Source organism: Leptonychotes weddellii, chromosome 3, assembly GCF_054177405.1.
Source record: "Leptonychotes weddellii isolate Sample4059 chromosome 3, ASM5417740v2, whole genome shotgun sequence".
Taxonomy (NCBI): Eukaryota; Metazoa; Chordata; class Mammalia; order Carnivora; family Phocidae; genus Leptonychotes; species Leptonychotes weddellii.
In genome coordinates, this window is record NC_138371.1 from 168,522,253 (window position 1) to 168,546,023 (window position 23,771).

The window sequence follows — 23,771 nt, forward strand, 5'->3', positions numbered from 1 at the left end:
TAACACCCATCAAGCAAGTGCAGTTTAGAATTTAATTGACACATAATGGGAAGCACCTGGGTCTTGAGGTGAGCAGTCTAGGCTGGTGTTCCGGTGGTTACTTCATCATTATGCAACTTGGGCAAGTCACATAAACTCCCCAAGTCTTTGTTTCATTATCTGTAAGATGAAGCTAATACCCATTTCAGAGAGGTTGCCGTAAGAATTAAATGAGATGTTGCCTATGGAAGCACCCCGGAAATCTCAATGCAGGACACAGATGGGGGCATGTTGTTGTTTCTGAGTAAGTGTGCATTTTGCTTTCCCAGCACTGTTGCATTATAGGTAAGTCTGATAAAGGTAGCCATGGAGAGCTCACCATGCTGCCTCTCAGCCTTCTGATTTGTAGTAATGAACCCTCATTACGTTTCTGTATAAACTTGTTCTGCTTTAATACGTTATTGGTGCCTTTGTTTCTGCTTAATTGTTTTATTTTTCATGACACTTGGCTTGATTCAAAGAGGGAGGCATTTCTTTGTTTATCTAATTCTTTAATTAAGTTGCCCTACAGTGTGGTTCAAGCCAATCCCTCTGGGTGCTAAATAAGAGAAGCTAATCACAACTACAAAGCCCAAGGCAGAAGCTGCTATGAAATTGATTCTGTTGCTGATGTGGATGCTACCTGTCCAAATCAGCTGGAATTGGAAGCCTGCGTCACAGATGGGCCAGGCATTTGGATGTTTCTTAGGCTGGGGAGAATAAAGCTTTAGAATTCAACCCTCTTTTTACCAGTGTCCTGCTTCTATCCCTTTGCTCTTTCTACTTGAAGGCCACACTTTTCATCAAAATGGGTACTTTATACATTATTTAGGACTTTCATCTTTTTAAAGTGCTTTTACATCCATCTTCTTTTACCTCCATAAAATCTGGGTGAGGTAACAGTCCACATCAGTGCATTTGGATGGAGAAACGGAAAGAGCACCTGGCTTGTCTAAGGCTAATCATCCAGAAACCCGTGGAGGCAGATTAGAGCTCAGCATTCCCCGCAACCAGCATGCAGGCCCTTCTCACCCCAGGAGATGCAAAAGTAAGAACAGACAAATGACTTTCTGTTCCCATTTCTTGGGCCTTGGCCTACGAATCATACTCTTTCACTGCAGAACAAGCGATGTGTGGTCCTAACTCTTAAATAAACCCAAGCAATGGGCCATTTGCTACTTGTTCCCCTTCTTCAAGTTTGCATATGAATCCCCTACACAGGGGGCATTATCAGTGTCCTTATGGTTCCCACTGTTGTCATATATTCATCCCAGCAGCTATTTTGTCAGTCAGCATCTACCTAAATGAGTAGTCTATGTCCTAGGTGAGTGTTGAGGGATATTAAACACAAAATCAAAAAGAAAAGAAATTGACTGAGACATAGTACTCACTTTCAAGGGGCATGGGATCAAGAAATGGCATGGGAATATTCTCAGTTGAGAATCTCAGGGCCTTTTGACTGCATTCTTGAAACAACCTTCTGCTACTTCTACCTGCTGTGTATATGGAAAATTTCAAACTCTGAGCTGTGACATTCAAAACCCTGCTCAACTTGACCCATGCCCTTCCTTTCAGAAATCATCACATGTCATATGCATTTTATGCTGGCCACACTGGGCTCCCTGCCATCTCTTGAACATTTCCTTTTCTCAAATTCTCCTCACCTGCAAACTCCTCTTATTTGCTTATGAAAGTTCATCCCTTTCTTCATTGAATTTTTTCTATCAATATGCTCCAGTAGCTCAATATTTCCAGGGCTTGGACCCTCTACAATAACATACGTCAAATCTATCTCTAATCAGTTTTGTATGTATATGTTTGTCACCATTCATGAGATTAGAAGCTCCTGGAAAGGAGCTAGGGGAAAGGAACGCATCTGTCTCTTACTATCCAACACAGCAACTTGCAAATACATGTGTCAAATGTAATTTCATATGTTCACTGAATCCCACTGGAATTTTTTCTTCTTGGGCAAATGCAAAAACTACATTTTTAGCCTCCCTTATAATAGTAGGTTGGGACCATGTGATTGGATTCTGGCCAGTGGGATGTGGGTAAAGTGTAAATCACATCCAGGCTGGTGGTCTATTGACCACCTATTCTCTTCTCTTTCTTTAAAGATCCAGAAAGCTGTGTGTTTAAGATGGTGGCATGAGAAGATGGAAGGAACTCAGATCCACGTGTCACCACTAAGAGTTGCCAAGGAGAGCTACTAGATCTCTGCTAGATCTGCTAGACCTCTGTTAGATCTGCTAGACCTCTTGGGCCAGATGGAAGATTTAGTATATGCTTTTGGATCTTCCCCTTTCAACCTCTGACATGGGTGTGTGTTAACTGGCAGCTCCATTTTGGACAATTGCCTTTCTTGGTTTGGCTCTGGATCCTGGGGTCTGGGTCTACTTGCTAGCAGTTTTCTGGGGCCAATTCTGATCCCCATTGACAGGCTCAGACAACAGCTAATTAATTATTCTACTAACTAAATAAACATGTATTATTCTGTACATTGGAAGGAAAAGGATAAAAAGACACAATTGCTAATATTATAACTTAGAGTCTAGTGAAATGCCTGGAAACCCATTATACATAAAAGGCATTCGAGGCATTATCTGATATGGTATACAACCCTCTGAGAGATCCTTTTTATATGGGAAAATTGAAACGCAGATTGGTTTTACTGACTTGCTCCCCTTAACATAGCAATTAAATGGGAGAATAAGTATTTGAACCCAGGCCCTCTTGCTGCAAATATCTTGCTTTCTCCAAAATATCACATTGTCTGTGAGAAAGCAGTTTCCTACAATATCTGAAAGATTCATCTGTTTCTTGTTGCTGTTTGCACTATTGGAGAGTAGACACATACATTTACAATGATAAGGCTAAAAGGGATTAATTTGGCCAAATGCAAGTGTTGCCTTGATAAAGACTCCGTGATATATGAAGTTGCTGGGAAAACCTGATCGCTCCAACAGTTGTACTGTGCAGCTTTTTAATTATGTGATGTTTTGTTTCTGTGGATTTTTATTTTCAGAGAGCTCAGAGGAAGAGGGTGGGATTTTGAGGCTGCTGCCATGATTATAATCTTTGTTAGAGGAATGTTAATGCTCTTGCAGATATTTTTATTTTCATTCAGCAAGATAAAGGGGGAGACGATTGATTTTTACTAAGGCTAATATGGAGCCTGGCTTCTGTCTTTGAATTTGTTGCCTTTATACCTTTTTCTTTCCTTTTCCTCCTTCCCCCATCTCAATGTCTGCTGCCTGTCTTCATAGGTAAAGTTACTTGTTAGTTTTGGCAAGTATTTTTTAACTAATTCTGCCCATGTTTGGTGGAGAGGGAGAGTCTTTATGTTACTGATGGAAGGTGTGGCAGCTTGATGAGTGGTGTGGGATTTTGTATTGTCCCAGCAAGAATTCTAGACCACAAAACAAGCAGACAAACAAAAATCTCACCCCCCCCCAAATAAGCAAACAAACTAACAAAACCCAAACCAACCTGATTTACAAAAAAATGCCTACTCTTTGGGCTACTTGTAGCCTCCTGTTGCAGAATGATCTGGGGACACTAAGGTGTTGGTTCTATTCCAGCTTTAGTCTTCTCAGTTAGATAATAATTGCTCTTTTCATTGGCTAACGACTTTTTAAAAACTGCAATGAGAAGGCATACTTTAGTTCTCATACTAACCAGTGCAGAGGATCTTTCAGCCTGCACCCAAGTTAGAAGAGACTTAGGCCAATATCTTCAAATAGGAAACATTTTTAGTGAATCCAATTACTGGGTTCATATCCCCCTTTGCATTTCTGTGGAAGAATCTTTTATTCATTTAAATCCAACTAGGTGGTTCTCAAACTCTCTGGGGCACCGAGTGGCCTGAGGAGCCTACCAACGTGTAGATTGTTAGATATTGTAATTCAGCAGGGTGGGATAGGCTCCAGGAATTAGCACTGGGTGATTCTAATGCCCAAGGTCCTTCCGCCACATTCAGAGAAATCTCTTTCCAGAACAATGGTTCTCAGATTTAAGCTTGTATCAGGATCACTAGAAGACTTTTAAACACAAATTGTTGGTCCCCACCCCCAAAGTTTCTGATTCAGTAGGTCTGGGGCTGGGCCCGATAGTTTGCCTTTTCTCACTAGTTTCCAGGTGATGCTTCTGCTGCTCTTCGGGGGACTCCACTTTGAGCACCACTGCTCCTGAGTATCCCAGGGATGGTCGTCCATTGGTCAGCAGAGAGTCAGACTTTGACAAATAACACCGATTCTGAGGGATATGAAGGCTTAATGCCTCAGCCTACAGTTTGTTGAAGGACAACTCCTATAAGACATAGGCTCCCTTTTAGGCAGTGAGTTACCATTGTTCATAACAGAACTTCAAACTGAGACCCTAATTGAACAAATTGCTAAGTACAGGTTTTAGGGGGTGCACACAGAGTGTCCAGTGCGTAGACTGCGCCCATGCTGACGTAGCTTATCTAAAACGGATTTAACATGTTAATTGTTCTATAAATCACATCAAAGTACCATGAACAGGAGGTGCAGTTCATGGCTTTACTTTATCAAGGACTGTTCCAAAGTACTAATTTGAGTTACTGTGAAGCACAGTTATCAACTGGGTTGAAAATAAAGCTATTTGCACTGGTAGAGTCCATAAAAGGTATTAGCCAATTATTGGCTACTAGTCATAATATTAATTGGTTATTTATCCTTTATCAATCAATTACTTCCTCTATGCAAGGATCTCTGCTGGCTTTCTCACTACTTCATGAATCAGCTAGCCTCATAACCAGAATTATTTGGTTTAAATTTATTCTTACGGATGACCAAGAGAGTTATTTTTTTCCTAGTCACCAGACTGAGGTGATTATGTATTATTTGAAATGCGAATGCTTGTGAGCTTCTGGTGCTGTTTCAGGTCACATGCATTTTCTCTCCCATGGATATAGGTGAGTAACTTTTAAATAGCAAAATACTTCCTTAAGAGATTTAAGTAGAATAATAATAATAAAAAAAATCTGTTCACTTTTTCCACTTTTAATTTTCCCCAGCAATTTTATTGCAGAGTGGATGGGAGTTTAGAAGGTTAATAACAGAAAACACAAGTAGTCTGGATGATTTGTAATGTCAGAAAAAGCAGAGGAAGAGAATATTACCAAATAGTACAAAACAGCCTTCTAAATTAAGATCCAAAAGGCTAACACAAAAACCACAGGCACTTTATTATAAAATTGGCTATCATCTATCCATAATATTGATGAAGCTGACAAGCTGAGCAGGAGCTTTTAAATCCTTCAGGATTTTTTCCTGCTCTATTTTGCATTTCTAGGAGAAGGGAAGAAGGAAAAAGATATACGTAGTTATGTTAATCTCTGAAAAAGCTTTTCAATGAAATTTTAACCCCTGCCATGTGCCAAGTGCAATAAATATCTAGCTTTTGTGTTGGATATACATATTAAAATCCCAACCTTCTTTTTTAGTGAGCCTTACATCTAAATTGCAGTGTTTGGATGATCACACTATTATACCTGATATAAAAAAAAAAAAAGACAGGAAAAAACGCCACCACAAAGAAGTGATGGTAATTGCACCTGGTCTGGGCTAGGAAAGGTAATTACCATTTCTCACTGCTTCTCCTCTTATGTGAAGTTCATTTGGATGACCTTTTGCCATTTTTGCCAAATGACATAGAGTCCCCTGTTTTTGGACTGAAAGCACTCTAGCTAGTCTTGCTGTTACAGAAAAATTTCAGCGGATCCTGGTCTGCAGTTACGATCAGAGACCAATGAATGTGCGGGCAGAATTCTGTTTACTCTGGAGCAAAGAGAAGCCTTTGTTTATCTCATTTGACCCAAGCCTAGTTTCAAGGATTTGATACTGGCTCTGCCAAAAAGTCAAAATAATGTACATGCTGGTGAAATTGCATTTCAGCAATTAAAAATGATAAATATCATTAAAAAAATGAAGTCATTGGGATGCCTGGGTGACTCAGGTGGGCATCCGACTCTTGGTTTCAGCTCAGGTCATGATCTCAGGGTCATGAGATGGAGCCCCTGTTGAGCCGGGGAGTAGGGCTCCATGCTCAGCAGGGAGTCTGCTTGAGATTCTCCCTCTCCCTCCACCCTGCCCCTCCACCTGCTCGTGCTCTCTCTCTAAAATAAAAATAAAATAAAAATAAAGTCATTGTGCTTAGAAACCAGATACGAGGAGCAGCCTAATGATAGTTGGCAAGAATGGATCTCAAGAGTTTCTCAACTGTGATTCAGGCACCTCAAACCCATCGTAGAGGTAGAGCTGGATATGGAAGTGGGTGGAGCCTTAGAAAATTGTTCATTGTAGTTTTTAGATGTTGGCCACTCTTCTTTGCAGGGAGCGACAGCGTGGCTTTGTCAAAAACTAATCATAATGGTTCCTATTATATAAAATATGATCATATATGGATATAGCTCAATGCCCTACTTATCTGGGTTATTCTGCCGAAAGTTCTATTTTAGCCCAAATTACCTGCTTTGGGAACAAGGATGCTTTTCTCAGGGGGTAATTACCAGTGTAATCGGAGTACCATCTGCTTGCCTTATGTTCTGTAGATGGCTCAAAGGAGATAGTTTCAGGAGAGTCTTGGAAACAGAACATTTCAGGAGGGGGGAAATGAAGGTAACCGAAAAGAAAGTAATAATTAGGAGTTTAAAGAGGAAAAGCATATGGTGTTGAGCATATAACTTAGAAACCAGCATCCTAGACCCTTGGCCCAAGTGAGATTTCCCCAGGAGTAAGAACTAAGAGAAATCCAAGCTAGAACAGAGTGACCAATTAGCCTAAAGGGACTCTCCGGAGGGGCCAGTGAAGAGGAGCAGCAGATGGTATTCATTTGTGATTTAGTGGTGAAGGCGTCACTGTGGGCTAGGTGCAACGGCAGAAGCTTGCTTTCCATATCCTAGACAAAACTTTACAAGGGAAGCCTGAGAACCCTGGAGAATTTTCGTGCCACCATCATTCATTTGCAAAATATATTTAACACCTCCTAAGCAGGATGTCTTCCACTAGGCTCATAGAGCAGATATGCTGATGTGTAACTTATGGTGCCTTCCCTTGGGGATTGCATGATGCTGGGGGGCGGGGATGGAGGGGAAATAAGTTGTGTGCATGTCCAGGTAACTGCCATCCATGGCACATAAGTGGCACGTTAGGGAGACAAGGCGTTCTGGGGTTTCACAGAGGTGAGAGTTCCTGCTGGGGCACCGGGAGAGGCTTCACGGAGGATGAGGAATTTGAGCAGGACCTGTGTGGCTGGAGAGAATTTTGCTAAGCAGCGAAGGGCTGCCTAATATGGAGTTAGGAGTCTGCACAAAAACTTCAGGGACCTTAAGTAGAAGTGGTTCAGGATTTTAATATTAATCTGATGAGACAATAATTATATAAATATTTTTCACGCTTTAAATACATCTGAAATGTGATTCTGCATTCTTGGGCGATTAAGCCTCACTTGAAAAGATGTGCACAATCAACCTTCAGTGTTTCTAGCTTTAGCATATGTTAATCCTGCAGCTGTGACCCCAGAAATAGAATTTTAGCAGGAATAATTTTTTTGTGTCTTTAATTTTTTAGCTTTGACAAACAAAAGGGGAATGGCTTGAATTGCAAAAGCCATTGGTCTTGATAGAGTGTCCTCTGTTTAGAGCCAGGCTGGGGGTGTTTTTGGAGGAATCAGGGTTTCCATTGTCACCCTGGCCCCCATATTCCACGTGAGTTGGTCCCTGTTTCTCAGTGTCGGTGGTTGAATCTATATAATGGGAATGCTTGCATCCATCATATTTCTGCATTCATAAAATAAGAAAAAAAACATCTTTCAGTAATTTTTGGATCTGGCAAGAAAGTAACACTGGGATACAGGATATTTTTTCACAAAGGCAAGTTATAGAGCTACTTTTTTTTAAGAGAATGAACACCTAGAAATCACCACTCCAAGTATAGTAAAATCACATTATTTTGTAGCGTATTTCTTTTAGCATATTTTCTTTCCTCCCTCAATTCTCACAAGTTCATACAAGTCCTAGCTCTTACCCTTCCAGCCCCATCCACACACCAGCCTCTTTTCTCATGCTTCCTCCACTGTCAGCCTTCAGGTCTGCCACAGCAGAAACCTGGACTCTCCGCAGAGCTGATTGGATCAATTGAGGTGTGAATTATGTTTAATTAGAACCTGTCACTTAGAAGTACATGGAAGGGCGTTTAACCTCTGTTCATTCCACCTCAGCTCCTCAGAGCCCCCCAGGGCTCCACTCTGCAGGGCGTGCATGCTGTTCATGCCAGAATGGGCCACCAGTGGTCCTTCCATGTCCGCGAGCTGTCAGAGGGCACATTCACGCTGCAGAATCAATGCCACAAAATAGTCCTTAATCCCCGTCCATCCTCCTATTACGAAAACATCCAAGGTGTGTGTAGGCGATCAGGCATGTGAGCTTTCCTGTCCTCCGTCCCTCAGAGGGCTCCTTGTTCTCCTGGACACCCGGCTGTCCCGCAGAATGGGCGGGCACATTTCACTGTCATCTTCACTGTGGTGGTGACTGAAGACAATTGTCATGAGATTTCCCAACTCTTTAGAATGTTCAACCCCAACCTTGCATTTCCAGCTGATGGTAGCCACCTTCATTTGGTCACCCCCTGTGACACTTCAGGTTATGTCTGGGCCCAGCCAGCCAGGACTTAAGGTGGCATGGGTCCGTTAAGGTGGTGACTCTGTCAGGAAAACCCTGGTGAGAGGTGGCTGGTGCTGTACCGTCTGAGGTCAGTGGATGGCCAGTATGGAGGGTGTGAGCCATGAGCAAATGGCTAAGCCAACTAAGCCAACCATCAGCTGGAAGTCAGAAGGAAGCAGATTGGGTGGAAACAATATTGAGGTGTTGATGGGGCAGATGTTGCTCTAGAATTAACGTAAGTTACATTTATCCAATGCAGATACCTTCTCTGGATGGTTTGGCACGCATTCCTGGCTCAGGGGAATGCACCTAAACTTCGCAGGAATACTACACAAATCTGTACACCTGAAAAATGAACTTATTATCTTCTGTTTCCTTCCAGTGTGTTCCATATGAATGGCACCACGATTCTCCCTGCGTCTCCCTCAAGATCCATTTGACTGTTAAGTCCTTTTAGCTCTGTCTCTGAGGTTTGTCTCCCACCCTTTGGCTGTTTCCTTCTTCTCCTGTGCGGTCCACTGCCGTAGCTAGTGCCCTAACTGGTCTTGTCTCCAGCTGTGTTCCACTCTGCTTTTTACTCAGAGTTGGCAATCTTCCCGAACCAACCTTTGGTTGGTTATTTACTCACATGCTCCAAACCTTTCACAGATTTCTCATTCCCTTTAGAATAAAGAGCAATTTCTCAGCTGGCGTGCTAGGCTGTCTTTGATCTAGTTTCAGTATGTTCTAACAAATGTGTTTCTCATCACTCCCCTTCTTCGTGAGCCATCGCTGCAGGCAAATGAAGGGGAGTGCTGCTCTCTGCGGCCATACCTCCCATTTTCCCACCTTCGTTGGTCTGCTTCCCTCTGCTAGGGCATTCTCCTTTCAACTCTGCCTCTACCACTTTCAAATGACTGGATCTGACCTATTCCGCCCCAGTTCAAATGCCGTGTCCTCTGTGCAGTCACCCATCATCATAATAGCTAAGATGGAATTCATCTTTACCTCTCCTGAACTCCAAGGCATTTTATTTATACCTACCTTAGTTTATGTTTTCATTGTGCATATGTTTTATAGTCCCTTGTAGGACTGAAATATCATTAAGGTTAAGAGTATAGTCTGTTCAGTTTTGTAGCCACCTAGCTCTTAACACAGTGCAATACAATTGATGATGTACAAGAAATACTATTTGAATGAATTAGTAAATGAATGACATAAAGAACAAGTATCCATTCCTACAAATATGTGTACTAGAAATTTTGCTGCTCATACTGTTATGGACAGAGGTTTTGTGTGGGTATAACTTGGTCTCGGTAGGTCCCAGGACAATGAAAGACGCAAAGAAACAAAACTGCAGGGTGTTTGAGTTAGACTTAGAAGAAGCTCAAGGGGAAGCTAAACTTGTACTTCTAAACAGTTTGATTGGAGAGGAAGTTATTTGCTAAAATGCCTTCTGGAAAGGTAAATGATAGCATGGTGATTCATACAGAAGATTAATGCAAGCTATCGAGTATATTATTTTGGAAACGTTATTTTGGGGGATTGGGTCAGCAGACATACATTCTGCCTGTAATTCCACAAGGCTGCACATTTGGTCATTACTATTTCCTTTCGTTTTTGCTTACCCATTTGTTCAGTTAACCAGGAAAGTCATCTTCTCTGATTGCTAAATGATGATACTGAAATTTGCTTGGAAAGAAAAAAACAACAACATTCTTTTTGTAGACTTTGTCATTCCCTGTGATATCCCTGCATACAAGTCTGCCTCCTTTTCTTACTGACACCATCAGAAGGTAAACTGTTTGATGATTCTGGAGAGAAGCAAGCAACACGAAGTGAGCCCTACCATATCCTTTCTCGGATTGGAGTTTAGGAGAGCTTAAGAGGGGAAAGAGCAAATTCTAGATGAAAATTAGGTTATTTTAATTGATGCATCAGACAATATTTCATTTAAGCAGTAACACACATGATTCCTCCAATCTTGTCATATTGATGTAAAAGAAGAGGATTTCACAGATGGTGCCCAAATAGGATGCTTTGAGAAGCTGTATTAATTCAAGTAGCACAAGTGTAATAGAAATCTGTGGAAGTTTAAGGGCATTCTTGAATGACTGGATGGAAAGAAAATGGACTAAGTTACGAACAGTTAAACAAGGCTAGTTTGTGGTAAAGGAAGTCACTCCTGGCACTTCCTTTCATGGAACCACTCTAAGTGGGACAGGCCAGCTGAAGATACTATTGGCCTTCTACGGAAGAGTCAACGTGGCTGAGTTGGTAAGACACACAGGGAAATACTAGAGAAGAGACACTTCTATCACCGAGAGGCGTGGTCCATGAGTTGGGGATGGGAAATAACATGGTTAGGCTTCAAGTTAGCAGGAGTATGGTGGGGGAAGAGCTGGAGGAGGGAGGAAGGAGATGTCTGTTCTGGGTTTTGTCCTCCTGAGTGGTCCATGGGATGGACCATGAGGAATGGAGTGACTTCCCTACTTGTGTGTCATCTGCCACTGAAGCCTTCAGTTGAAGGACTGCTCAAGCCTCTGGCACCCTTCATTGGATGTCATCAATCAGGAGAAGACAGGAGAGGTGGTATTTGGATGTGTGTGTGTGTGTGTGTGTGAAGGTGTGTATATTGTGCAAGTGCAGGTGTGTGTGGGTGTGTGTACTTGGGAGTTTCAGTGTTTGTTTTTATGTGTGTACAGGAGTGGAAATCCTGAAGGGGGTCATTCATTCTGTAATTGTCATTTATTGGAGGAAGGGAAGTGTAGATAGATGATTCCGTCTTAATACAATTTTCTGGTTATCTGCTAATGAATTATTTTTGTTGGGGTAGATTTTTTTTTTTCCCTGTAATCTGAGTTTCTGCATGAATTACTACAACATCCTTATAAATGGGATGAGGGACAGTAGTAATGATATCAATAGTGTTTACCCTGTAGATGATTTTGAAAGTGATATTGTGTTCAGTAAAAATTGGAGCTGTTTTCTTTTCAGCAAAGTTTGGCTTAAGTTGTAAACATTACCAACTATTTAGAAAGTTAAAAATAAATTATTTCAAAGGCAATATGCTGTTGTTGAGTTTTAGAAGTATAATATTGGAGTTTGGCTAGCTCACCTCTGCAGAATACCTTCCACTGTGGCATTACACAGCATTTCCATATATCTTCATTTTGAATGATTTGATGGTTCAGAGGTGTGGTAATAGATATGAATTTTATTTTGACATGTGGAAGAAGGCATTTAGATGCGGGTGTGTGTGCACTGTGAAATGATTAGAAATTATTATGGGGTAGAAAATTTGTGATTGAGTTTGAATGATTGAATCTATTTTAAAATGTGCAGAGCTGTTAGCTTTCAAAATAATTTGTGCAGTCAAAAGAAATCAAAATTCATTTCAGTTATTCATATTTTATTTTTGAAATAAGCCATAGTTATTTTATTATTTTTTTTAAAGGAACAGCTTAACTACAACACTGATTCTCCCAAGGAGGAAGGAATCTTCTAGAAATCATGGCAATATAGTGCTTTCCTTAAGATGAAATGATGAATTAGTAAATGACAACACCAGTTATTTTTCTTTTCATTAATTACCCGCTTCTCTGAATTTTAGTTAATATTTGTAAATAGCTTGTGTTAACGAATGGCTGGGGGCATTGGAGCATGAAGGAAAAAGAACTAGAAGCTAGAGGGTAAAGTGAATAAGGGTCTGATGGATGGCAAAGGTCCAGGGACTGGGGGAAGAACCATGGCATTTCAGATGAAAAATACCAATTTGAAAAGGCCCTTTTAATTTATTTCTTTCCTATTACTCCCGGTTTTTCCTTCATTTATTCTGTTCTTATTTACTTATGTGTTCCATCAGATAACAATCATAGGGAAGAACCACGAGAGTCCTCTATAAAGCCCTACATGGAGGGCCAGATGAGTGTTTGGGGAAGGAAGAAACCCTTCAGCAGTTTAGACTGATTTTAGGATATGCCCATTTGTTTTCTTGTTTTCTGATAGTATTCTGGTTTTTCAGTGACACTCAGTTGCAGATCCAATGAAACCCGGAATTTTGACTATTGTCTCCAGCGGTGTGGAAAATAACATGAAATGAGCAAGGACATAGGAAGAGAAAATGTCTGTAGCCTTGAAGAAGTGACACATCGATGCATTTATTTACTCACAGTGTCATTGACTAATTTAGTGACAAGTGAAGCAATAACATTGAAATCTTGCTAAGATTTAGACTTGCTGAGTCTAAGATATCTCACTCTCCATGTGTTTTCTGTAGCAGATGTCCCAAAGCAGCGGAGGGAGACACCTAGAAATGCTTCTTTTTTACTGGCCCCTGGACGTAAATGCACAACTGGAGGTCTCGGGTCATCTTTCTACCTTCCCAGTATCTCTCAGGAGTGTCCTCCTGCAGAAATTTCTTCTAGGTGTCTTCAGGCCATAAAATAGACCCACTTGTGGTCATACAAGTTTTTGATGGCCACCTCGGGAATTTGAAATAGCCTTGTACTATTTTTTTCCCTGAAAGCTCAGAAAGTCTTCCAATAAAGGCAGGTTTTCTTCTTTATGATTACTGCACGCCATTGGATATTCTTTTGAAATTTTTTGCCTTAGATATGTTTCTACATATTATTTATTTACTACCTATGGTATCCACCTCCTAGATGGATTTGCAGCAGATTATAAGACAAATATACGATACCATCATTAGAACAAAGACACTTAATAGTGTAACAAAAGCAGCAATAACATCGCTACTTATTTTGCTCTTTAACAAAGTTTGCAGGCACTTTCCAGGTATTAACTCACTAAATCTTTTCAACAACACTTTGTAGTAAATGCTATTTGTATTTTTATTTTGGTTATAAAGAAACCCAGGGGTGCCTGGGTGGCTCAGTCGTTAAGCATCTGCCTTCGGCTCAGGTCATGATCCCAGGGTCCTGGGATGGAGCCCCACATCGGGATCCCTGCTCAGTGGGGAGCCTGCTTCTCCCTCTCCCTCTGCAGCTCCCCCTGTTTGTGTTTGCTCTCTCTGTCAAATAAATAAATAAAATCTTAAAAAAAAAAAAAAAGAAACCCAGACTCAGGTTACTTACCTTGCTCAACGTCTATGATGAAGGCAAGTAGGGGAATGGTGTTTACTGTGCAATTACTAAGTGCCTGGTGCTGCACAAGGAATAAAGAGCCTTTGCATCAAAATTCATGCACTAGGAAAATTAACCACCATCAAGGACAAAGTTTTTGCACTAAATTATCTGGAAGGCAAGACAAAAGCAAACAAAAAATATGATGTTACATCGCTGTCATTATTTCACTGAAAACATACAGGCTTTTAACAAAGATGTAATAATATCAGGGTGGAGTAAGACTGGAAGATACATTTTTGAGACAAGGCTGGTCTTTTGGTGCTTTTGAAATTGGTTTACAACTGACCCTCACTTCTTCTGTAGCAGGATATAGGGCAGAGTAATCAATGAACTGAGTTTATTCATAGGTGGTTTAAATTTTTTAAAAAATATTTTATTTATTCATTTGAGAAAGATACAGAGAGAGAGAGAGAGCATGAGCAGGGGGAGAGGCAGAGGGAGATGGAGAAGGAGACTTTCTGCTGAGCCGGGAGCCGGACTCGGGACTCGGGGCTCGATCCCAGGACCCAGAGATCACGACCTGAGCTGAAAGCAGACTCTTAACCATCTGAGCCACCCAGGTGCCCCACTTGGGTTCAACTTGAGACATTTACTTTTTGAGTGTCCCCAGTTTCCAAACCTTACCACTGTGGAGGAGTGAGGAGGTTTTATTAACCCGAGTTAGGTAATATACATCCTTGTTTGCTAGGAAATCTGTTGGAAGATGCTCATTTTGTACAGGTCGCAGCAAAGTCAGCCCAGAGATTTGGCACTTGCTATTTATAGAGCAGGTAATTTTTCTGGGGAAGCATCCCTGGTGCCCATAACTGAAGTGAATGACTTAGCCCTAAAAGGTTCAAGACCCTTCTCAGGCATTCTGTGAAACTAAACCTTTGAATTTCTGCCCTCTCCCTGCCCCCTTAGGGATGCCTTTTACCAGGAAGGGATAGCTGCTGCCTTGGAGCAGATGTTTGCAATTTGGGTTTCAAAGACTATTATCAAAGAAAATAATCCTCCTCTGTCTCACCTGGTTAGCCCCTTCTTTGCTCGGAAAGAATTGCGTGCGGAATGGTAAGCAGAAGAGGAATCCACGCCATGTTCACCCCCAGGAGATGGGAACCCTCCATACACTGAAACCAAGGGCCTAGATAGAGGCTGCCGATGAAGGTCTGGGGGGAGCTCTGTCTGCTTGGTGCCTTTGGGTACAGCACTTGACTTGGTCCCATGCTAAGAACTGGCCTTTGAAGACATTCAGTGTCAAAGGAGAGCTGCCAGAAAGAAAGGGTCCCTTCTCTTCATGGGGTGCACTCGCCTGCCCATGTGAGCCATTCCCTGCTGGATGTGAGTGCAGGAGAACATTTTCTACACCGTGGAAGTGACCTGTCATTTGAACGATTAAGGTCACTGAGTAAAAAGCTCCGTGTTGCTTACGACTGAGAAGTCTTTGCAAAGGTCCCTGACACCCAGGAGGGAACCAGTGTTGTCTGAAAGACCTAGAGAGGCATAAAAAGTCAGAGAGGCTCGTCCCAGCAGCTACCCTGGGAACAGTGACCTCTTCTGTGTTTGACGGCCGCTCATACTTATTATCAACCTCACAGCCACTGGAATTTGATGAAAAAAGAATGCTGGTCTAAGGGGAGCGTAAATCACGATGCAGATTTCAATTTGTGATTAGCTGTATTTGTATAAAAATGTTCAGAGGTCTTGAACCATGAAAACTAAAAAGCATACCCAAGAAATAGAGGATGGTCATCATCCTAATAAGAGAAGACGTTGATAATTTACTGCTGGAGGAAAAATGATCAAAAAGAGATCCAGAGGCCCCAGGTGCTCTGTGGCGAAAAACAGTTCTGAAGAAAAATGGCAAGTGTGCTTTCAGAAATAAAGATATTATTGAAATACCCTTTCTAACAGAATTATTTTTCTTCGTGCCCAAGAAGTCATGAATAATACTTAAAAACAGAAAACATACTTCCTTTATAATCTTTCGCAAATCCCGTTGAATGTTAAGCTCCCCTTAAGCTTTATTTACAAAGAATTCCACCAATGTTCAACTTGATATGGTGGATTTACTCTTACTATGCAATTGGAAAATTGACTTTTGTGCTCCTGAGGATTTCTTTTTTTTTTTAAACAAACTGAATTTCTGAAATTCATTATTTTTTCAATAAAATGCATAGCTAATGATATTAAGGCTTTTCTACACCTTTCTACTACGTTTCATTTTCTCTTGAAATAGACACGGGTTTATGAGCTGATGTATAGGAAAAGTTAATCAGAAAATACTTTAAAATTAGAATTCTTGGGCTGCCAGGCTCACTTTTTCCAGTAGGGGGCAGGAAAGGACTACATATAAAAGCCAGAGAGCCCCTTCTTTTCCAATCCTACACCTTTGCAAACCAATTAAGTTCCTGAATTGTGAAATGCTAAGCATGATAGGGAAAGGATATTTAAATCCATTAAATATAATCTTTTCCTTATATCAGAGGGCTATTAGGCATGATCTTTAGCTGCTCAGTGAATCTCTCTGGGAGAGAAAGAAATGAATTTAGGAATTTGGGAAAGGCCAAGAGAATGGGATGCCGCCCTTTGGCCAAGATACCTTGTCAGTTCTCCAGCAAACAGCTGTGGTGCCCAACCCCCTCTCCACATCGCTGGGGCAAAAAAAAAAAAAAAAAAAAATCAATCAATCAATCAACCGGACCTGTTAAAATGCTGAGTATCTTGTAAGACACTTTTCCTATACTGACATGCATGTGCATAGTCATTCAAGTGTCCCTGTCTAAGTAGCTGCTTTTAGTCTATATTAGAGACAGACATTCTATTTATGTTACGGATAATGAGTTCACACGCATATTGGCCAATGCAACTGAGAGAATCAATTACTCATAATTGATCCAAGCTGCAAACTTTCCAGTTATGGTTCAGGCATTCTACAATCATCTGTACAGTTCCTCCAGAGCAAATTTCTAAATCCAACCCGGACTTTCTTACTAGATATTTTTTTTTTTTTTAAATACCACTAATTCAAATGCATTTTCCATGTTTTTTTCCCTCTGCTAAGTTCTTAATTTTGACAGAGTGCTTTTTCCCTTTTTCTAATTGTTATGGGAAGAAGTAGCCTACAAAATCAAATCAATTTACCTCATGATGCATTTGATGTATAAATATATATATATATATATGTTGTCAAAAATATTATTTTGGAAAAGACTCAATTGTGTTGTTTAAAGTATAGTATTGGTAATCATTTTGGTGTACTATAATACATCTAAAAGGAAACACAATGCCATTTGTCATAAACTTCTACTCTTCCTTGGTTTGTGTAATATTTCCTGGCTATATAAGTCAATAGCTTCCACATGATGAGGTTATGTTCACTTGGTTACTTGAAAAACAGATGGTTATTTGAACATAAACTAAAGTACTTAAAGGACGGTATCTGAGGTACAGTGATGTAAAGACTATGGTAAAGTTGTCTGAATCAGGTAAACGGCCTCCCAAAGGACATTGTCATATTTTATAATCTGTTCCTTGGGAATAAATTTGCTTTGTTTACATGACATTGTATTTTGTATGATTTACAGAGTCACTAAAAGAGAATACGAAACTCCACTTCCTTTTAGAAGTAAATTCTAACTGTAGGTATGCTGGTTTCATTTGTGATGGAAATTTAGAAGATCCAATTTAGGAAAAAAGGTTTGGCATATTGGACTAATGGTCAGTATCGCTTACCCTGTAAGCAGGCTCTGCATGACAAGCAAGCAAGACCTTCAGATGAAGCAAGGTTTATGTATGTTGAGGGGTTTATTGGATTTTTGTGGAAACTAATTTGTCTACTTTTTCCATGTTTGTTTTTATCTTATTTCTAAGCATTGGTTTGCTTATTTTTCCTTTTCTGGACAAGATTTTGATCTGTTCTTAGTAAGTCATCTGTACCAGGGTCATATTAAAATGCTTCTGATAAGCTCTCAATAGATTTTTCTTCTTCCTTGACTTTTATCTATGGTACTTCTTCTTGCCTGTTAGTATATGTGGGTATAGGGAAGAGACACGGAACATTTTCTTTTTTAGTGAAAATATTACCCATGTAGAGAGGGGAAGTGAAGTGGTTTTCTCCCAGAGCTCTTCAGTAGATAGGAAGTTATTTTTACTCATCTCTGGTCTGTAAGTTTGGATTAGCTTCCTTACTAGAAAATGTTTTAAGGCAGCACATAGATTGCATTTTTAATTATGATTCTTCATCTTTATAGAGGGCATTCTATCTATATCAAAGTGCACTGTAAAAACATCCCCTTGTAGATGGTTCATATTCTGAATACTCCAAAGAGAAGACTTACCCTGAAAAATGATTATATTATCCTATTAATTTGAAGGTCTCCCACATATATGAATTTATCCAATACATTGAAAATATACAATACATGAAAATAATGCATGTCAATCTTCCTGCCCCTAATTTATTTATTAGAAAAGGGGCAAACTGTTGAATTCAGGAAGATGTTTTACATTCATTTCGTTCAGCATTTTTTTTTTTTTTTGAAGCAACTGGGTCAAAGGATCTGAGGAACTCAAGACAAGTAAATGGTCACATTTAGCACAAACTTAATTTTGAGCTAAGTGAACTCGACCTGCTTTATTGTGAAAAGGGGTGTAGGCGTCCGTCCATTCCTTCTGGTCTTCGTGCTCCTGCAAAGTGACAGATCAACACTATGCTTTGTGGTTTCTCCAGCACAGACATTTGTCCTCACACGTGCTTGGAAAGCCTCTGTGACATAACCTCCTTTGGAGCGCTGGCTGGTGGAAATGGAGGCCTGCGGCCCCGGGAGGAGGCGTCTCAGGCATTTGCGGAGACCCTTAAGGGGAAGGTGAGACTAAGTGCCATTACTGGAAGAAGCTGCAGAAATTGCTGCTTCTACTCAGACTACCTTCCTTTCAACTTCTGCTTTGTTTTCCAAGAAGGTCGATCATGTGGGCCGTAGAGAAATGGTATCTGTAATGCCAAGTGTCTTTGGTGGGCGATGTAAATTTTAGAGGCTAGAAGGCATTTAGGTATTTTAGCCTTGGAGCTGCGGGCTTCTCGTGGTGTCGGCATCAGTAAACAGAGAAAGCCTACTGTATACATTCTCTAGATGTGTCTTTCTAATCTCTTATTCTCTGTCACGGTTCTCTTTTGGCCTTTGTTCTAAAAAGGGTAATTCACTATGACATGCAGAATTCATTAATGTTTGTCACTCTTGTAAATTTTTTAATCATCAACAACATGTATTACAGGGCAAAAATGTGCAACTGTCACATGTATCATTTTGCAGTAGTTTACGGACTATGACATTTTTTATAAATAGTGTATATGTTAACGGTTTAGACATCAGAAAATAAGCCTTTAATTGGTTATGCATCCTGCCTTTCTGTGCACTTCCCTGAGTGCAAACAGAAGCCCATTTGCAATGGTTTCTGTTAATTTCTATTTAGCTAATATATGTGCTTATTTTGGTTTGACCATATGTTTAGAAGAAAAAGTCATCCGAGGAGGTTTCTGCGTGATATTGCCTGTTTGCATCTTAGAACAGGGGCTTTTCGGTTCAGACCGAGGACTGTAGCGTGTTTTGTTATAATCAGGACTTAGAAGTTATTTTGGCATTTTATGTGTTTAGACATGTAAACTGAAAATTTCTCATTTTCTTGTGAAACCAGGATTTTGCATTTTTTCAATAATATCCCCTTAACCACAGATATATTTTATTTACACTTTGGAAATGGTCTATAAATGTTCCCCAGGATGAAAGATATTTAAAGGACACTTGAAAACACAATGATACACACTTTTGGAATTAAAAATAAGCAAATAAAAATGGGTTCCTCAGTTTCAAAACAAACTCCAAATCCCTAAGAGCAAAATGTAGAGCTGTCTTGTAGCTTGGGTTCATTTGGAGACAAGCCTAGAGACAGAAGTACTGATAGTTTATGAGACCAATTGTTTTCTTTTTAACTTTGACTTGACTAGAAATAGGAAGACAGTCTAATGCCCAACACATACGTTTCTGAGGAACAGGATGCAAGGGACAGCATTAGGTCCAGTGACCAGCACCCCACTTAGAGTCTGAGTTAGGAAGAAGAGACATTTTAACTCAATAAAAGGACTATTTATCTCTCCAAGGAGCTTTCTTAGTGGATACAAAGTTTCTTGTCCCTGGAAGAACAGATGATCACCCGGGAAGCATGTGTTGTTACAAGGGATGCAAACATTAGCTCTGAGTGGTATTTCTGCCCAACCCTCCTTTAACCACTGGAGTTGAAGATTCTGGAGTTCCGCATATGGGAATAAGCAGGATCTTCTGTGAAGCTCAGGTATTTCCTGTGTCTCACTCAGATGCGGTTAGAAACCATGCAGACAGACTATTAAATGATATTAACAACCAAGACTGCATGATCTATAACCGTTCCTCTTTTTCCTTCTTCTCATTTTCCCTGGCCTCAAGTCTTCGTTTTCTCTGTTCACATTCCTCTCCTGCAATACTAAGAAGTCAGTATAATTTCTCACCGGGGACGGAGTGGGTCAATCACTTTTCCAGTGGTTTCTCTGATTCATTAATGTCTGTGCTATAGGGGGAAAGTAATTAAAGGAGGGAAAAAAAAATCCCCATAAAATCTACCTCCCTAAACTGAGAAGCACAGTGATAGGAGAGCCAATTCCACAAGGTGACTTAGGTTTCCAGTGCTGCCAATCTGGCAGGTATTCAACACTAAATTTCTAAAAATTTAAAAAGGGGAAAAATACCTACTCTGCCAAGTATCACTCTACTGTCAATAAAATCAAATGAACTGCTTTTTCTGAATATTGACCCCCAAGGAGAAGAGCATGCTGATTACCTTAAACATCACAAATTCTTTTAAAATGCTTTATTCCAGGTGTTTTTTACTCTTTAAATATTTTATTAAGAATGATCAAGTATTTTCTATTAGAAAGTTGACCTTTGGGCTAATTAATTATTAATATTTTAAACTATATAGATTATGGCAACTTTGGAGTAGGTTTTTTTTTTTTTTCCCCCTAGTATGCCTAGAAGCCTAGTAAAATCCTACTTTTGGATTTTGGTGTAATATTATGTATTTTCCAAGAGGCATTTACATAAAACTTAATCTGGAATGTTGACAAGGAAAATAAAACAAGAAAAATAAAAATTCAACTTTCATATGAAAAGGAACCAATGTATGATTATCAGTGAAAAATTCTGAGTACTATAAAAAAGGCAAAAGGGATCAGAAGTACAAGCTATCATCCAAAACATACAGAGGAGAAGGTGTTTCTAATGGGCATTTAATGAGGAATAAGTTGCTGAAACTCCAGTTATTGCAGTGTTGGCTGGAAGGAAATGAAAATGTGGTACTAAAAGTAAAATATCCTTTGATTAACTACAACTTCAAAATGAAAGTAAAAACTGAAATTGATTATAAACAGAATGGGTAAAATAATGACGTTCAGAATATCTTGGAGACTTCCTATACGTGGCTGGTGGTTACATGTGTTTGGAGGACATGAGAGGACCCATGGCCCTCTGGCAAGGACAGTTCTGTTTGCATCCTTCTCTAGGTAATCAAGGCAAATCCCAAGCACACAAACTGTGAAGTGTGTGGGTGACTTTGTAAATGACCAAATCAGAAGTGAAAGTATTATGTGGTTCTTAAAGCAAATCGTGTGACTCTCAAGGTACAAAGCTTGCTTGAATTACAATTCGATGTACAAAATATATGCTTACAAATATTTATATTACATTAGAGTCATTGAAATAAGGATGCATTTGAAAGTGCATACATTTATCACTCTTTACTTAATGTGCTTTAAATAGTAATCTCTGTTGATCCACCTTGGGGACAGACTAAGAAACTAGCAAGATGGTGGACAGCAGGGGAACTTAAGTATTTGCAGTAATTGCTGATCAATAATTCCTTAACTAATCACATCCAATTCATTCGTTGATTCATTCACTTATTCATCCACTGATGGCCCCAGATCATCACAGATGAGTCACATTGAGGCTGTGGCTCTAAATTGTTTAGAGAAGGAAGAAAGCTCTTCTTATGCTGAACTGTCAGTTTCAGAGATGGCTTCACCTCCCCCCAAAATGGAGTGAAGATTTAGGGATTCTTCGCCAATAAAGGACTCCTAGGAACATAAACAATTTTCACAGAGAGGCTTCATGCTTTTAGATGGAGGCATTGGGAAGTTTCAGAATATGATGGAAAAACATTTTCAAATGTAAGTATGGGGGGGGGAATACAGAACTAAATATTATTAACTCTTAAAGTGCGAGAAGCATGGTAGAGCTGGAAGCATCTAGGTGTCAGAATAAAAGAGACGAGGATTGGGGTTCACATTTAACTATTTAAGGGCTCTGTGGCTTTGGCTGTATTATCAACCACCCTGATCCTTCACTTCATCTTCTGCGAAATGTAATATAGGCCAAGCAGGATAATGGTGAGCATTAGGAACTGGGGATGTGAAGAACACACATTATTTTCTTCTCCTTTCATGTGTGTGTGTGTGTGTACTCCAAATATTTCTACTACTATTTCTGTCCTCTATCATGGCCAATAGAGTTAAGGGTGCTTTATTACCATGTAAGTTCAGTATTAAGCTTTAATGGTATTGCATAGATATTGACTTTTAAGACAACTACACTGGATAGAGGTAGAAGGTCATGGTCTGGTTCATGTTGTGACTGTATTTGTTGAAGCTTACAAGTGCTTTGTACTAAGCCCAGTGTGTTCTCTGCTTGAGCTTTATTTAATTCTCTCACCCACCCTAGGAGGAGGTATATTATCTCATGTTGCAGCTGGAGAAACTAGGCCCTAGAGATCTGGAATGATTTGCCTCGCGTTAGTCAGTGGAGGAGTGGGGACTGGAACACACAGAGCAGGGGCATCCTACACCGACTCCATCACACACACAGTGAAGTGCGTAAGAAATCATCTGTTTTACCTGGACAAGAGTGCCCCTAAGTGTGGTGACATCTCACCGTGCTTGGGGGTTTGACCAAAGTATTGTTAATGTAACCACACTACTGCTTGGTCCAATTTCTTTCCTTTGGAAAGCTTTAGGAATGTTAATTAAAAAAAATGAGTAAAATGTTTTATCTCTCCCCAAAGATGTCAGAAAACCTATACCTTACCTAATGTAAATCTATTAGAACAGAACTTTCTTTTTGTCCCCCCCCACTTGTTTCCCCCCGCTTTTTTTTTTCTTTTTAGTGTGTTGACGTGACCCCAGACCTTGGAACAATGTCTGGCATATAGTATGTGCTGAAAATATTTTTTGTTGAGTCCTAGAGTAGTATCACTTTGAGAAATCCAAGAAGATAACCCAGACTACATTCCACCCATCACCTAGGGCAGCATGAATTCCTTCCCAGTCAGAATCAGATTTGCATCCAAACTCTACAGCTTAATTATTCGGGTGCAACCATGATTATTTAGGGTTCAGTTCTGAGTTTGCTTCTTTTTATTTTATTTATTTATTTATTTATTTATTTATTTATTTATTTATTAAAGATTTTATTTATTTATTTGACAGAGAGAGACACAGCAAGAGAGGGAACACAAGCAGGGGGAGTGGGAGAGGGAGAAGCAGGCTTCCCGCGGAGCGGGGAGCCCGATGCGGGGCTCGATCCCAGGACCCTGGGATCATCACCTGAGCCGAAGGCAGACGTTTAACCGACTGAGCCACCCAGGCACCCAGTTTGCTTCTTTTTAAAAAATTTTCCTCCAGGGGCACCTGGGTGGCTCAGTCGGTTAAGCGACTGCCTTCGGCTCAGGTCATGATCTCAGGGTCCTGGGATCGAGCCCCGCATTGGGTTCCCTGCTCAGCAGGAGGCCTGCTTCAACCTCTCCCACTCCCCCTGCTTGTGTTCCCTCTCTCGCTGTCTCTCTCTGTCAAATAAATAAATAAAATCTTTAAAAAAAAA